The sequence below is a fragment of the Tenrec ecaudatus genome, chromosome 2 (genome assembly GCF_050624435.1).
Source record: "Tenrec ecaudatus isolate mTenEca1 chromosome 2, mTenEca1.hap1, whole genome shotgun sequence".
Lineage (NCBI taxonomy): Eukaryota > Metazoa > Chordata > Mammalia > Afrosoricida > Tenrecidae > Tenrec > Tenrec ecaudatus.
In genome coordinates this window covers 218,023,078-218,039,288 of record NC_134531.1, presented here as the reverse complement: position 1 = coordinate 218,039,288, position 16,211 = coordinate 218,023,078, and the positions used below count along the sequence as shown (strand labels likewise).

General features: G+C 45.5%; 1 protein-coding gene across 2 annotated transcripts in view; it reads right to left on the bottom strand.

Annotated features, from left to right (window-relative positions):
- The window catches only part of HLCS (holocarboxylase synthetase), a 319,509-nt gene that overhangs the window by 222,969 nt on the left and 80,329 nt on the right, over positions 1–16,211 (bottom strand). Inside the window, exon 1 of one of the 2 annotated variants that reach the window (XM_075542308.1) lies at positions 12,702–13,061. The exons of the other annotated variant lie outside the window; for it this stretch is intronic. The gene's annotated coding sequence lies outside the window, so the exon portion shown is untranslated. Of the gene's footprint in view, positions 1–12,701; positions 13,062–16,211 lie in introns of those variants that run through there. 2 annotated transcript variants of the gene reach the window in all.

The window sequence follows — 16,211 nt, the reverse complement described above, 5'->3', positions numbered from 1 at the left end:
GGGGTGGGATGTATTCTCAATATTTAATTGCTCTTATATATATATATAGCCCTTATACACATGAGTGTCTATGAATTTGTTTCTCTAGTCTACTTAGACTAACACAGTAGCCAAGCAAAGGTCTTTTTCCTTATCCTTTGATTACTTCTCAAAAAGTTATTGATAGAGATTCACTGATACTACTTACTACATAGCAAAAACACACATAAAAAAAACTAGGGCTATTTAAAAAACAATTTTTTAAGCCAGTTTGTAGCCCTACAGAGGAAGCCACCTAATGGCAGCAGTCATGGTAACCGTATCATAGCAACTGTGATGCAGACTACGCTAAACCCACTGTCACCAAGTCGACTCCAACGACTAGGGACCACACAGGGCAGAGGTGACCTGCACCAGGGTTCCTGAACTGTTCACCTTTACAGGAGCCGAAAGCCTCCTCCTTTCTCCGGCTTGGCTGACAGGTTCCACCACTGACCTTGCCGTCAGCAGCCAAAAGCCTAAGGCACAAAGAGTCAATTAGCATGGTTCAGCCACGGTTTCCTTAGATACAAGTAAGCTGGGTTTATGAAAAATGATGTTGTTATAACTACCAGGATCTTCTTATAAAAAATGATAAATTTCTGCTGAAAGACTGCACAGAAATGTTCTAGACTGTCGTTTTGGTGCCACCCTCTCGGATGGTGTCACTCGGTGTGGCCTACACCCCTTAGTGACAATACTGGCCCCCCAGGGAGGGAGGCCTCCCTTGACCACTGGACTAGGGGATCCCCTTCACTAAGGTGGGCTCCCCACAAAACTCCCTATTCGGAATTGCCTGCAGCCTGTCAATCTTTGGCTGGAGACTAGAGGCAGGGGCTCTAGTCTAACCCTTAGGGCAGGGTTGGCTCTGTTTTTTCCTGGCCCGTGATGAGGTTCTGCTGAATGAGAGGCAATGGCAGCTCTTGGAGAAGGAGGGGCAGCATATAAACTTAGCTAATTGTGAGGCTGGATTCCACCTGTCACACCTTCATTCCAACCAGTACCTGAGATCTACGTCTATTGACTCTTCCAGACCAAACCAAACTCATTGCTATCGACTCAATTCCGACTCATAATGATCCTATAAAGCAGTGGTTCTCAACCTTCCTGATGACAAAACACTTTAATACAGTACATGTTGTGGTGATCCCCCAACCATAAAAATTTTTTTGCTACTTCATAACTGTAATTGTGCTACTGTTATGAATCAGGCAACCCCTGTGAAAGGGTAGTTCAACCCCCAAAGGGGTCGTGACCCACAGGTTGAGAACCGCTGCCCTGTAGGTTTCTGAGGCAGTTACTCTTTTTTTAAAAAAATAGTTTGATTAGCACCTCACATGTCATCCAATTCAGTATTTCCATCATATGAAGAGCTGTACAGTTATCACCACATTCAATTCTAGAACACTATTTTCTTCTTTCTCATGTTATTCATATAATTATTTTTTTTCTAATTGTGGCAAAATATACACAACAAATCATTCTCCATTCCTACAACTTCTACATGCATAATTCAATGCTATTGATTATCCTCAGGTTGTAGCACCATTCTTGACATCCTTTTCCAAGTTATTCCACCACCATTAACATAAGCTCAATGCCCCCAAACAACAACTCTTTCTCCTTCATCCATGGCAACCAGTGGCCAGGGCGGGTTTCTTTTTCTTTTTAGTCATTTTCTTGAAGAGACTGTACCGACGGGTGTGGAAAGCCAAGTTGTTTTTCCCTTTGGAGCAGCAGGTGGGTTCAAACTACTGACCTTGTGGTTGTTAGCAGCCCAATGAGCCACCACTACGCCAGGGCTCCTTAACTCTTACCCATCCCTTATTAGGCCTCTGCTCTATATTACAGATGGGAGCCCCTGGATAGTGAAAACAGTTACACGCTCAACTACTAGCCAAAAGGGTAGCAGTTCTAAGTTGGGCTGCTACTACCCACAAGATCTGTTTGAACCCACCCACTTCTCTGAGCAGAAAAGACTTGACTTTCTATTGTGAAGGGCTACAGTCCCAGAAACCCACAAGGGCGGTTCTATAGGGTCACTACTGAATCTACTCAGTGTAGCGAGGGAAGACACCTAAGAAAGGTCGAGCATTAAAAAAAAAGAAAGGTCGAGCATTCTGCTTCTGACCAGGCACAGCCTTGAAAAACCTGTGCAGAGCAATTTTACTCTACAACACACGGAGACTCAAGAGCTCGTTTGGTTCTAATTTACCCGCCGTCTGAACCTGGCTTCTTTCCCTGCTTCACAGTTGGGCTCCCCTTTCGGTTCCAGGGAACTGGAGAGTCATGACTGGTTGGTCCCAGACTGGCCACTGATGCTAGTTACAGTCTTCCCTGAAGAAGACAAAGGGCATACAAGGGAAGAGGAAGCACTGGCGGGAAGGAATCAGGTCTCACCTCCGGGTAAGTGTTTATAATGCTCTATGGACAGAATGGTTGCTGCTGATGGAATTCTTCTTGTTGAAAAGCAAGGACGTTACTTTGAAGACTAGGATGAGGCTGACCCAAACCATGATACTTTCAATTGCCTCATATGCATGTATAAGTTCGACAACAAATAAGGAAGACCAAAGAAAAATGGATGCATTTGGACGATGGTGTTGGTGAAGAATACGGGAAAGTACCATGGACTACATACAAAAAGATCAAACCGATCTGTCTTGGGAGAAGTACAAGCACAATGCTCCTTGGAAGCAAGGATGGCACGACTTCATCTCACATGCTCCGGACATGTGGTCGGGAGAGACCAGTCCCTGGAAGACAACATGTTTGGTAAAGTGGAGGGGCACGACAGAGAGGAAGGTCCTTAGTGGGATGGATTGACACGGTGACCGCAACAGTGGGTGAAGCTGGTGCAGGACCAACCTATGTTTTGTCCTCTTGAACAGAGTTGCCATGAGTTGCAACTGACTCAATGGCACATAATAACCACAATAATAACCAAAGCCAATCTCAAGTCAGACATTCCATCACTGCTAAGTTTTCTGGTAAACATGAGAACAGATAGTTTGTTAACTCAAAAGCAGAGCAATACAATAAAAGCCAGGTTTCCGCGCTCCAAAAGAAAACCAGACTCTGCCATCGAGTCGATACCAACTCACAGCGACCCTATGGGACAGGGTAGTACTGCTTCTGTGTGTTTCCAAGACTGTTAACTCTTTATGGGAGTAGAAAGCCTCATTGTTCTCCCGAGGAGCAGCTGGCAAATTCTAACTGGTAACCTTGTGGTTAGCAGCCCAACACATAACCTACTATGCCACCAGAGGCTTCCAAGCTAGGAAGACGAAAAGACTGAAAGTTCTGAGACACTCAGGATCAATGGAGGTCTGCTGATGTGGTATGACTGAACCTCAACCCAGCAGCCAGGTGAGGGGCACGAGGTCCAAGGATGCTACTGAAACCAGCTGCCACTGAGTCATTTCTGAATAGAACTGCTTCCCGGGGGTCCAGAGGCCATGAATCTTTATGGGAGGAAGTAGCCTGGCCCTCCTCCCACATCGCAGCTGGTGGTTGTGGACTAAGCTCTTGCTCCGCTCCTTTCAAGGCTGATGCACCTCCCTCAAAGTTAGTGAGCAACTGGGTAAGTTCTGCCTTATAAACATTTTTTAGCATGGTAGCTCCTCAATTTAAAAAGTGGAATTTATCCTATAAAAAATAAAATATCAGTTCTGGTTCCCTGGATTGTGTAAAGCCTACCTGAACTGAATCTATTTTTAATAAATCCATTTGATATGGAGTTGATTGCAGCCCACGTGTACCAGAGTAAAACTGCTCTGCAGAGTTCTCCACAACTGATTTTTGGGAAGTAGATCACCAGGTCTTTCTTCCACAGCACTTATGGGTGGATTGGACCCTCTAACCTTTGAGTTAGTTGGTGAATGCATGAACCATTTGCATCTCCCAGAACTCCATTTGCGAGCTTGTTTGGAGGCTCTCTATGTCTGGAGCATAGTTACTCAAGTACCTTTGACTGAAGAATGGGCCTCCTTCTTGTGGGGAGGATGATCCTCTTCAACCTAGTTCAGAGCTTCTGGAGGCTCGTGCATGGAAGGGTGAGGAAGGGAGAGGACATGACCTAGCCAGCCATTCCAGCCAAGTAAACCGCCAAGCCCCTTATAGACTCTTCTTAGGCTACAAACTCTGGTGACATAGTTATTACGAGTTGGGCTACAATCCTCAAGGTCAACAGTTTGAAACCATCACCGCTCCTTTGGAGGAAGACGGACTTTCTACTCCTATTAGTAGTTAACAGTCTCGGAAACTCACTGGGGCAGTTCTTCCCTGTCTTATAGGGTCGCTATGAGTCAAAATGAACTTGATGGCAATGAGTTTTGTTTTTTCAGGATGTTCTACCAAAACTTGAGACAGGTTGCACTGTGATACAGTTTTGTACGTCACTTTTCATCTTAACGTAAGTGTAATGGCTAATGTAGATCAGGCACTTAACTCTGCCAAGCTCTTTCCTACATTTTCACATTTAATAAAAGCACCTGCTCCAACAGCCCTAGGAAAAGGTGCTATTGCAGATGAAGGGAGCAAGGTTTAAAGAAGTCATTGACTTGCCCACAGCTACAAAGTAAACAGGCCAGCCCATGCGGCCCTATTTCAAAGCCTGTAACAGCCTAAAGTGTTCAATAACGTGGCATACAATGGTTTCCAAATCTTCCAACGGTGAGCATTCCATCATCTGTTTAGCCATTCTTCCCTTTCTCCCTACTTGCTTGTTCTCATAATACCAAAGGGAGCCAACCTAGATAAAAAAATGTGTAGCCACCATTTTGATAATTGTTGAGGATATATCTATTCCTCTAAATGAGATAAATGGATCAAGAGGCATGATGTTGTTTAAGATTCTTCATGCATAAGACCACATTTCTTACCTGAAATATCGCATGAATTTTATTTTCTAATAGAGGGTTTAATAGACTAATTCAAATTATTATTTATATATGGCATATTATTTACATAAGTTATCACTGAATTGTGAATTTAAAATAAAGTATCATTTAAATTATTAATACTTAGATGTTTATTGTGATCATCTTTGTCAACACCAAGTGTTTCATATATAATTTAAAATGTTTGATATTTTGATTCATGAAAAAATGGCATCTCTTTAAAAGATTAGTTGTTCTACCCTATTGACTCACTAGCAAGACTGAATTTTTTTTTCTCCAAATTCTTTTACTGGTCATTAAACAAGTCCCTACAGGTGTGAACAGTTAAGCATTCTGCCACTAGCCAAAGTTAGACATTTCTAACTTTCTCAGAGGTAGGCCTGGTAACCTTCTACCACAGGTCACAGTCTTGATCACCCTAGGGAGCAGCTCCCCTCTCACACATGGGTTCCCCATGAATCAGAAGCAACTCAAAGGCAATCTGTACCTCTTCAGTGAATTAGCTGTTTATAACCATTGCCATTTTTTAATGTTAGTGTTAATAGTTTCCATACTGATTTATACTGGTTATTTATATAGTAAGAATACTAATCTTTAGGCTGTCATAGTTGTTGCCTATTTTTTACACAATTTTTCATGTTATTTCATTTTGTATAATATGCTTTTTGAACAAATGTACAAATGTGCTTGACACAATGGATGGATGGATGGATTGTGATAAGAGTTGTACAAGCCCCCAGTAACATTTTTTTTAAAGATGCTTTTTGATATGTTGCTTTAAACTGTTGGTTAAATATGGCATCTGAGCTTTGCTTCGTGACTTACCATGGACTTTATGGTTGTAAAGGCCCTCTAGTGACCCACGTTATAAATATTCCTCAGTCCTTGGAATAAATGGTTACATTTCTGATTAATGGTCATGAAGGCTTTTTCCAGTTCTAGGATGTCTGTTTCCTGGTCTTATCTAAATTGCTATCTGCAAAACCAGTCAATGCAGGCACCCAGTATCCTGGTGAAATAGGGTTCGCTGCACAATGGCTTTCCTTGAAATATGGTCTTTCTGCCCTTGGGTGAAAATGCTGTAGTTGCTCAGTGGGATAAGCATCAGAGGTTCAGTTGTTTGGTGGGCGAAAGACCAGGCTGCGTACTTCCATTAATATTGACAGGCCTGGAAATCCTATGCAACTATTCAATTCTATCCCATATGGTCTCTATAAGTCAGAAAGCACTAGATGGGAGTGGGACACAGTCTGTCCTATAATTGGTCTAACTCACACATAACTTACTGCACAGATGGGGCAAGTACAACCATCCCAGAGCATTGAATGGCTCGCAAGAGATAGGTAAGTTTATGGTCCTGCTGAGAGAGGGCCATGCCTTAAAGTGACAAAGAGCTTACTTGTATAAGGAGCCAGTCCTACAGAGGTTTTTTTTAGAAAGAGGACAGAGCCCCCTAAAAGAGCCATAATAAGCCTCCAGAGCTGTCACATTGAACCTGATGTTACCGTGAGAGGTGGTACAAGGTGGCGCCCTGGACTTACTGACTTGGGAAGAGGAGAAAGGGAAGAGAGTGCTCAGGCCAGGGGTGTGCTGCCAGAGCGGGTACCTCGAGGCCTGTGTGGGTGGAGCTAAAAGAGCTGTTGCAAGGCCTGAGCAGGGCAGAAGCCCAGGCTACGGGGTGTCGCCAAAGCAAAAGCCTCAGAAGCAGTGCTAGCTGGTGGGAGCTGAAAGCAGACAGTCCTGCATCCCTGCATCTCTGAGGAGAGAAGGCTGCCCGCCAAGAGGGATGTGTGCAGAGAAAAGAGAACTGCCCTGAGTGACAAACTGTATCCTGTCTCCTGAATTGCATCCGGTTACTTCCAAGGTGATCCTGATCCCAAGTGGTAGCCTTTTACTTCTTAGTCAACCACCTAACTCTCAGTATACTTCCTAGGTCCTGTGAGAAACTGCAGTGAATTACCAAAACCAACTGGGTGCAGAGCATGCTGAGGGCTGGGAAAGTAGTTGGGCCAGAGAAGATGGAGTGATATAGCAGCTTGGAGGAGATGGAAATCTGGGAGAGCTTGAACTTCTGCCTCATAGGAGGCAGATTTGTGAAGACTCTTATTAATGAAACTATTATTTTTGGGTTGCAGTGTTTATTGTTGTTTTTTTAGTTAAAATATTATTAACATTTAATTTCAATATCCATCAATTACTTACATTGGAGGAGCCCTCCTGGGTTACTCATTGGGCTGCTAACCACAGGTTAGCAGTTCAAAACCACCAGTTGCTCAACAGGAGAAAGATGAGGCTTTCTTTGTACTCCCATGAAGAATCACAGTCTCAAAAACCCACAAGGGCAGTTCTACCATGATCTATAAGGTGGCTGAGTGGGAATGTTGAGTTTGAGTTTGTTTACACTGACAACTGATTACCAGTGTAGAGTAACACTGTCTACCCACCTAGCAGGGAGGCTGTTGCCAACCCAGTTTAGCTCGTGTAGCCCCTGCCATTGCGTCCCCGTCTGAGTTCCATGGTTATCATTCCTTCGCTTTAAAATAAATCTCAAATGCAAACGTTTATTCCTAAAGAGTACAGTGGAATCCCTGGGTGGTGCAAATGGTTATCGCTCTCAGCTGCCAGCCCAAAAGGTGGCGGTTCTAGTCCACCCAAGGTGCCTAGAGAGAAAATCCTGGTAATCTACTTCCAAAAGACATTAGTCATTGAAAACCCTATGGAGCCCACGCTTAACTCTGCCACACACGGGCTCGCCATGAGATGGAATCAACTTCCCAGAAAGTGTTTCAGCTTTTCGCTTTAAAAAAAAAATACTATTCAATAGGTAGACTTCTCAGCTTTGTTTTTATCCCCACCCCACCAACTTGATATTTGAAATAATCACACATAGAGTTGAGTACACGCACGGCCATAAGTCGATTTTGACTCGCAGTGACCTTATAGGACAGAGCAGAATTTCTCCTAAGGGTTTCTGAGGCAGCAAATCTTTACGGAAGCAGGCAGCTTCCTCTTTCTCCCATAGAGCAGCTGGTGGGTTTGAACCTCTAACCTTGAGATTAGCAGCCCAACACTAAATCCAATGCACCACCAGGGGTTCTCAAAGTTGCAGATAGCTGCTCTTTACTGACTTGCACCGCTATATAATATTCTGTGATGACTATACCATAATTTGTTTCCATTCTGCTGATGGACCTTGGTTAGTTCCAGTTCGTTTGCTCTGACAAACAATGCTGCTTGGAACACCCACTTCCTGGTCTCCTGAGGTCCCCAGCCGAGAGTGCTTCTGGGTATGTAACTGGGAGAGGAAACACTGGATCCGTCACAGGCCAAGCAAACGTGCGGTCTAACCAGAGAGTACCGAGCTGTTTTCCAAAGTAGTTCTATCAATTGCCTCCCTGTTAACAGTGGTTTTTATTTATGCTCAACTCAGCATTTGTAGGACACCTTTTCTCTATTAGCTTCAAAATGTACAGTGATCTCCACCACTGCCTTGGGGAATTTTGAGGGCCTGGAACACAATACTTCACTTTGTGGTTCTCAATCAAGAAACGCCTCTGGAGGCCAGAAGCCAACTAACTACAGCTCATTAATTATCCTGTGCCTTCATTTGGGTCATGGGTGACCTGGATTAGGCCTGAGTCCCAGAGCAATGGCTGGGATCCTACCACCAAATCTGATGGCAGTGTGGCCTGGGGAGCTCCCCCAGTAACTTGAGAGAACCTTTGCACAATCGTTTGAGCAGCTGCTTTTAGAATCTCCTGCTATTTACAGCTCCAAGCTCTAACCGCGCGTGTCACAAGTAGCTTAACATTTTTCAACAAAAAGAGAGGAAGACTCTCCACAAAATAGATTGACACTGTGACTATAACCCAGCAAGAATTATATGGATGGTTCCGAATCAGACAGTGCTTTTGTTTGTTTGTTTGTTCTGGTCACTAAAAGAACCAACAGGATGGCATCCAACAACTGCCTTGAAGATAATGGCCGACATCCTCCTCTGGGGAGGAAGCACTGGGATCCTAAAAGCCATCTAGGTCTCCCCCTGTCCAGAGACCGGGAAGTGTAATGGAAATCAAAGACACATAGGAACCATTAGTCCAGTAAAGGAATGGACCACACAAGCATCAGATTCTACAACCGGAGATCAGAACGCCATGCTGCCTAGCTACCTCCACCACCTGCGAATCACAGGAAATGAAGTAAAAGGAGTTTACGATCGCAGGATAAAGGCTAGTCCTGGTCCTTTGTCTAAAGCCAGAGAATCAGGTAGTCTAAAAGGTACAGAGATCATGAGAACAGCTATTACATACAGAAAGAGAAGATGGGTTTAATACAGACCCACTAACAAACTACAAGAGTCTAGAGAAGAAGAGTTCCACTGCTCTGGCTCCGGTACCACAGCCGCCACTTCTGCAGCGAACAGGAAAGAGTCCTAGAGAGCAACGGGCCTTCGAAGTAGAGAGCAGGGGTGAAAAGAGAGGGCACAAAGGAAATTCCAGAGTATTCTATTTGGGGGGCATCTGTGTGCTTTACACAATTGATATATGTGTGAATTGTGATAAGAGTTGTATGAGCCCCAATAAAATGATTTTTTAAAATTTTTTGTCCACATGATGAATCCGTGCATCTTTCTGGTTGGTACTGCTCACTTCAATGGGCGGGCGCCAGCCTTGAGGGCTGACTTGACTTAATCAGCGGGAAGATGGGTGACTTCAGCTTTGTAAACAGGAGCGGGGTCTGCTATTGTGCTTAGTAGCGACCCCCCCCCATGCCCCCGGACCCCAGAGGCTTACATAAAGCCAAAGGAAAAAGTGGAACAAATTCAACATCATAGAGGAATTTCTGAGGCTTTGGTGCTTGGTCACCCTTCAGGTCTCAAACTAAATTCGCCCCTAGGACTCAGGTTTCAGCACAACAACAGGCAAGTCTACTAGGAGAACGTGCCCACGGATGTGTTTCACACATCTCAGAGATGGAAAAGGAAGCATGTACTCAAAGACTATACTCAGAAGGGCCAGGAAACAGGGAGGCTGCAGAAGCGATGCCACACTGAAATTGCAGGGAGTGTGATGAAACAGACCCTGCAGGAATTGTTGGACGTAAAGTGACGCTCTGCTCTGTAAACTTTCGCTCAATTCGCCACTGGAAGTCTTTCACAAATCAAGGCCAACACGCCTCTCTCACTCCAGAAGCCCTCCCTCCCTGCCCGTCCCCCCCTCCTCACTCATCTTCCCGTGCGATTTCTGACTCCTAGCAATATCAACATATTTACTAGTCTATTTAATCTTCCAACACAGGGGGGAAAAGTCATGAAATTGCCACAGGAAAGCACTCCCACCTAAGGTCAAAAGTTCTTCTTCGTAGTTTTGTTTGCTTGTTTCAAAGGACTATGGTCAACATTTATTTGGATTTACTTTGTTTTTCCTGTGGTCACGTTACTAGTTTTGATCATGGATGCACTTGCTTCTGTTCCCATTCGATTTTAGATGTATTCCTCCTCACTTGGTTGATTTCACTTTTAAAAAATATTTAAAATGTTCACATATTCCTAAAAAAGAATCCCACAATAAAAAGGTATGTTAGTGGTTATGTGGTGGGCTGCTACTGCAGGGTCAGCAGTTTGAAGCCCCCAGCTGTTCCTTGGGAGAAAGATGAGGCTTTCTACCCCCAGAAAGAATGGCAGCCTCGGAAGTCCACAGCAAAGGATCGCTAAGTGAGGACGGACTTGATGGCAGTGAGGCTTGAGAGGTTTCCTCCTTCTAATACCTTCACCCTTTCCCACCCACCCACGACGGCCACCTTACTAGTTTCTAACTTAATCTTCCTGAGTTTGTGTTTTGTTAAAATAAGCAGCTATTGTCTATTTGGCTACTCTCCCTTTTTATAAACAACAAAAATAGAAACCATAGGTAGGGGAGTTAATGGGTAGTTTGAACTGTTGAATGAAGAGCTGATGGTCTGAAATGTAAGTTCCCGCACCTGATTCACAAGAGCCCAAAGGGAAGCATGGGTTATGCGTTAGGCCGCTCCCCCGTCAGCAGTTCAAAACCGGCAGCACTGCATGGGGGACAGATGAGGCTTTCCACTCTATTCATAAAGGATTCATAAAGATTTACAGTCTGGGAAGCCAAGGGGCAGTAATACTCTGTTGTGTAGTCGCTATGAACCTGAACAGACTTGATGGCAAGTTTGTTTTTGTTTCTATAATTCATAATTTTTAATAAAAAATATAGTATCTCATATATATATATATATATATACAGTATCTCCTAGGAAAACAGATTAATCAGATTACAGGGGTCTGTCTTCTTTTTTTGTTTTTTTTACAGTTACATTTCACTCTCTGGTATGGATGTACCAGAGTTTATTCCAGCAGCTGCTTGTATTGGCATTAAGACTGTCTTACACAATGCCGTACTGAATAACTGTGTACATAAGATAGCACCGTACTGCTGTAGGTGTTTGCTCCAAATAAATCCCTAGGTCTGCCGTGCTGGGTCAAAGGGTGAATACAAATATGGCTTCGTTAGATGTTGCCAAATTCCCTGCCATAGGAGTTGTATCCTTTCATATTCCTGCCGGCAATGTGTGAAAAAACCTGTTTCTGAACAGCTAGTGCAATTTATTGCTTTTAATTTGGGGGTTAGAGGTGAAATCTGAATAATATGCATTTCTATTGTTGGAACAAAAGGGGCCTTTGAGGAGTGCACCTTTTTCTTTTCTCTGAAATCGATGTCTTTTGCCTATTTTTAGACTTGTAGTCATTGTTTTCCTTAATTTTTAAGCATTGTATATGTTGAAAATATTTTCTCCTAACATACCATTTGTTCTTCACTGAACGTTGAGGGATTCTTTCTTTGCTATGCAGCAAGTTTTTGTTTGTTGTTTGTGCTTTTCAATGGAGTCAAGTAGACCAGTCCTTTCCCCCTGGCATCTGCTGTAGAGAAGCCCATGTTACAGAAAATTCCATCTTTTTTGCCCTCCAGTTACTAGGGTCTAGTAGGAGGGGCCCTAGCTCTGCTGACACAGTGGTTAAGCTTTGAGCTGCTAACTGCAAGGCCAGCAGTTTGAAACCACCAGCTGCGGCTCTGGAGAAAGACCGGGCTTTCCACTCCCTCCCCCCCCTCCCCCCCCCCCCCCCCCCCCCCCCCGGTAAAGAGTCAGTCTCAGAAACCCAAGAGGGTCACGATGAGTTGGCATCAATTTGAGGGCAATGAGTCAGGGTGCTGTTTGTTTTTGAAGAGGCGCCCTGGGTAAGCAGGAGGCTGGTAACCTAAAGGTGAGTGGTTGGAAGATGCCCTGGAAGTGGGGGAGAGGGGGGGCGGCTTCCAGGCTGGGTCAGACTCTACTGGAGAGCACGGGGCTCGGTTCTGGAGGGTTTCCCTTCAATGAAATGCAGCGGGTACGTGGGCCGGGTTTTTCACCCTGAACCCAGCTCAGAAACCAGGGGTGCGGAAGGGCGGGCGCTCGGGTGCAGAGGCCCCGGCGTCGGCTTGCGCCTGCGCACGGGCGCGAACCCGCCAGCGGGCTCCCGCCGGGAGGGGCCGGAGGGAGCCGTGCTGCGCAGCGGCGCCCAGGCCCCGGCGCCCCGCGTTCGGGGTGCAGCCCGCCCGCCGCCGGCGCGAGGCCCCGAGTTCCCGGCCCGGTCTCGGGCCGCAGCCCCGAGGCACCCGTCACGGGCACGGCGTCCAGCTCGCCCCTGCCCGGCCTGCCCCCGTGGCCCTCCCTCCCTTCCTCCTCCCTCTCTCCGGCGGCCGCCCCAGCCCGCCGCGCCCCACGTACTTGGAAGAGACCGCGGCCCGGCGCCTCCTCGCCGCGGGGCCACGCGCCCGGCCCGCCTGCAGCCCCGACTCCCCGCGCAGCGCGGCGCGGCCGGCGGGCAGGGCGGGCGGATACTGCGCAGGAGCGGCCGGCCGGCCACCTACTGCACTAATGGTTGGCTCACACTGCCCGACAGACTGCTGTCCGGCCAGAGGCCTTGCTTGTGCCTCTGTCTGTCCGATTTCTGTTGGAGACGCCAAGCCACGGTAGTTGCCGGTCATCTGATTCCGCCTCGGGCGACTCCTTCGCAGTCCCATCGAATGTGGCAGTGGCCCGTTCAGAAGCACCGCCCGGCCCCCTGCCCTCTAAGGTGACACTGCATAGGTTCACACCGCCACGCTTGAGCTTAAAGAACCAAAGGCCGCCCTGGCCTCCGTTCGGACTCAGACCTTGCAGGACAGGGTAACTGCCCCCCCCACCCCCGTGGGTTCCAAGACCAACTTTGATGGGAATAAAAAGCTCATCTTTCTCCCACAAGCGTTTAGTTGGTGCTAAATATTGTAGTTAGTTCTTCAGCATGTTCACCATATGGATCCTTCTGTTTTTAGCTCCGGGATTTCCTCCGCGCTCCCTGCAGTTTCTCTACCCCTACGCCTGATCTCACAACGCTCAGCAAAAGCAAGGGCTTCCCACTTGCTCTGTGGCAGCCGTGGCTCTCTCATTACTGTCTCTTATCCATTTCAATCGTAGACCGACAGATGGTAAATATGATTGTAAATTGCCTTTCATGCATTAGTTCTTAGATTATATGAATACTAATAAAATCATTTTATAAAATCTGTACTGAATTGCAACATTATTAATTACCACATTATTATTTTGATTTTTCTCCTTTGCTTTTAATTACTACTTGATCCCCCCCACCAAAAAAAGTAACCGAGTGGTCTGATAGGGGTTCACAAAACTATTCACCACATTATAGTTCAAACACATTATAGTTCAACTAGGGAAAAAAAATTTTTTTTTTTAGGAAAAAAATTTTAAGATCATTTTGTTAGGGGCTCTTACAGCTCTCATAACAATCCATGGAGCAATTGTATCAAGCACATTCATAGATATGTTGCCATCATCATTTTCTAAACATTTACTTTCTATTTAAGCCCTTGGTATCAGCTCCTCCTGCCCCTCCCACCCTCGTGACCCCTTGATAAATTATAAATTATTATTTTCATGTCTTATACCGTCCACTGTCTCCCTTCCCCTACATTTCTGTTGTTCATCCCCCGGGGATCATGTCCCCTGATTATGTGTAAATCACTGCTCCTGGTTTCCCCTTACTCCCCTCTTCCCCCTCCTCTCCTGATATTGCTACTCCTGCTTCCACACCTGAGGACTGTATCTGATCTGCATTCTGTGTGATGTGAGCACTTTTCTGTACCTCTGTGCATGCTCCGATCTAGCCCAAAGTGAAAGGCAGGGCTGGAGTCGTGATAGTGGACCGTGAAGAAGCCTCAAGGAATCAGAGGAATATTGTGTTTCATCGGTGCTATACTGCACCCTAGTTGATTCATCCTTTCCTTGTGGCCCTTCTGCAAAGGGATGTTCCATTGTCTATAGATGGGGTTGGGGTCTCTGCTCCGTCCCCCCTCATTCTCAACAATATGGTTTTGTTTGTTTGTTTGTTTGTTTTGCATCTTCTGATGCCTGTTACCGGAATCCATCAACAACTCATGATCACACAGGCTGGTGTGCTTCTTCCATGTGGGCTTGTTGCTTCTCTGCTAGATGGCCACTTTTAACTTTAAGATCCCAGACACTGTATCTTTTGATAGTCAGGTACCATCAACTTTCTTCACCACAATTGCTATGTACCCATTTTGTCTTCAGCCATCGTGGTGGGAGGGTGAGCATCACACAATGCCTGCCAGGTTCTTAGAACAAAGTGTTCTTGCATTGAAGGAGGGCTTGAGCAGAGGCCCAAAGTCCATCTACTGCCTCAGTGTATTCTCAGATAAATATATGTAGATAGGTCAATCATAGGAATTTTGTGAATTAATATATTTACATATGTACACACCTATGTTTATACCTCTATCCATAGTTTGCTTCCTAGATCTTTCCTTTGTTTCCTTTAACCTTCCTCTTGTTCCACCATCAGGCTCGCCCTACTTCTGCCTCTTAATAATTCCTCTCAGCTGGACTGCTGCTGCTCCAACTCCCCCAGGATCTCCTGATTGTTGTTTTAATTCCCTAGTTGTTCCCCTCCCTGTGATGTTGTTTACTCACCACTCCCTTCACATGCCTTGTCCTCCCCACATGTTCCTCCATAACTGTTGGCCCCAATCCTGTTGCTTTCTCCTCCGTGCTTGCTTCCCATGCCTCTTAATTTTCTGGTCTAACAATGGAGCACAGGGCAGGTGATTCTCCATGGATGCCACCTGGACGCCAAAACCAAACACTCGAACACGTAATCAGCTCAGTGACTATGAAAGCGCCAGTGGCAATGAAAGCAACAGTGTGCTCTTGCTGCAAGCCGACAAAACTACTGAAGCACATTCTAATTGAGCAATAACGACTGCTCAGAGCTGAGCCAATTAGAGGGTCAAAGGTAAAGGAGCGTGGAGCTTTAACCTTGTAGACTGGAGAGGGCTTCAAAAGTTCATGGGAAAATTCCATTATCCTTTAGTTCCGTTTTTCCACAAACTTTGTGAGGCTCCCTCGTATACCACTACAAGTAAGCTGGTGTACAACAACAAGAAGAATGTTTGCTTTGTAATTATAAGGATCCTTTTATTTAAAATACATAAGTACATTTCTACTGAAGCATTGCACAAAAACGGTATAGACACTAATTTTGGTGTCATCCTTTCTGACAGTGTCACCGGATATTGCCACCACTTCTGTGGTCTTCCTCCTCTCAGTCCATGCCATAGTCGTGTCCTTTGCGTGAATTCCGACTTGTAGTGACTATATAGAGAGAACCGTCCCTTAGCGTTTCTAAGGCTGTGGGCTTTAGAGCCACACCTTTCTCCCTCAGAGCAGCTAGTGAGTTCAAACTTCGTCTTTCAGTTAGCAGCTGAGGGCTTAGCCACTGTGCTCCCAGGCCTTCCCACACCCACAACCCCAATAGGACATTCCACACCATACTTGACAGGTACTCAGAACTATCCAGATCATTAAACTCAAGTAAAGTCTGAGAAACTGTCACAGCCAAGAAGAGCCTACGGAACTATTGTCATCATTGCCAGCTGCCGTCCATTTGTCCCCAGTGCATGACAACTCCAAGCGCAACAGCACCTGCCCCTTGTATTTGCAGCGTCTTCCTTGGCTCCTTTTCCAGGAATAGGTGGTCAGGATTTCTTCCTAAGTTAGGGGAGACACGAGGATGAGATGTAAAGTGTCGTGAACGGGATTCTTAAACAGATAAAGGACATTAATAAACAACTAATGAAAATGACATGAGGTGTGAACTTTAATTAAAATGTGGTCTTTAGATCAAAATTTGGATATTAAAAAACAGTTGTCATCAAA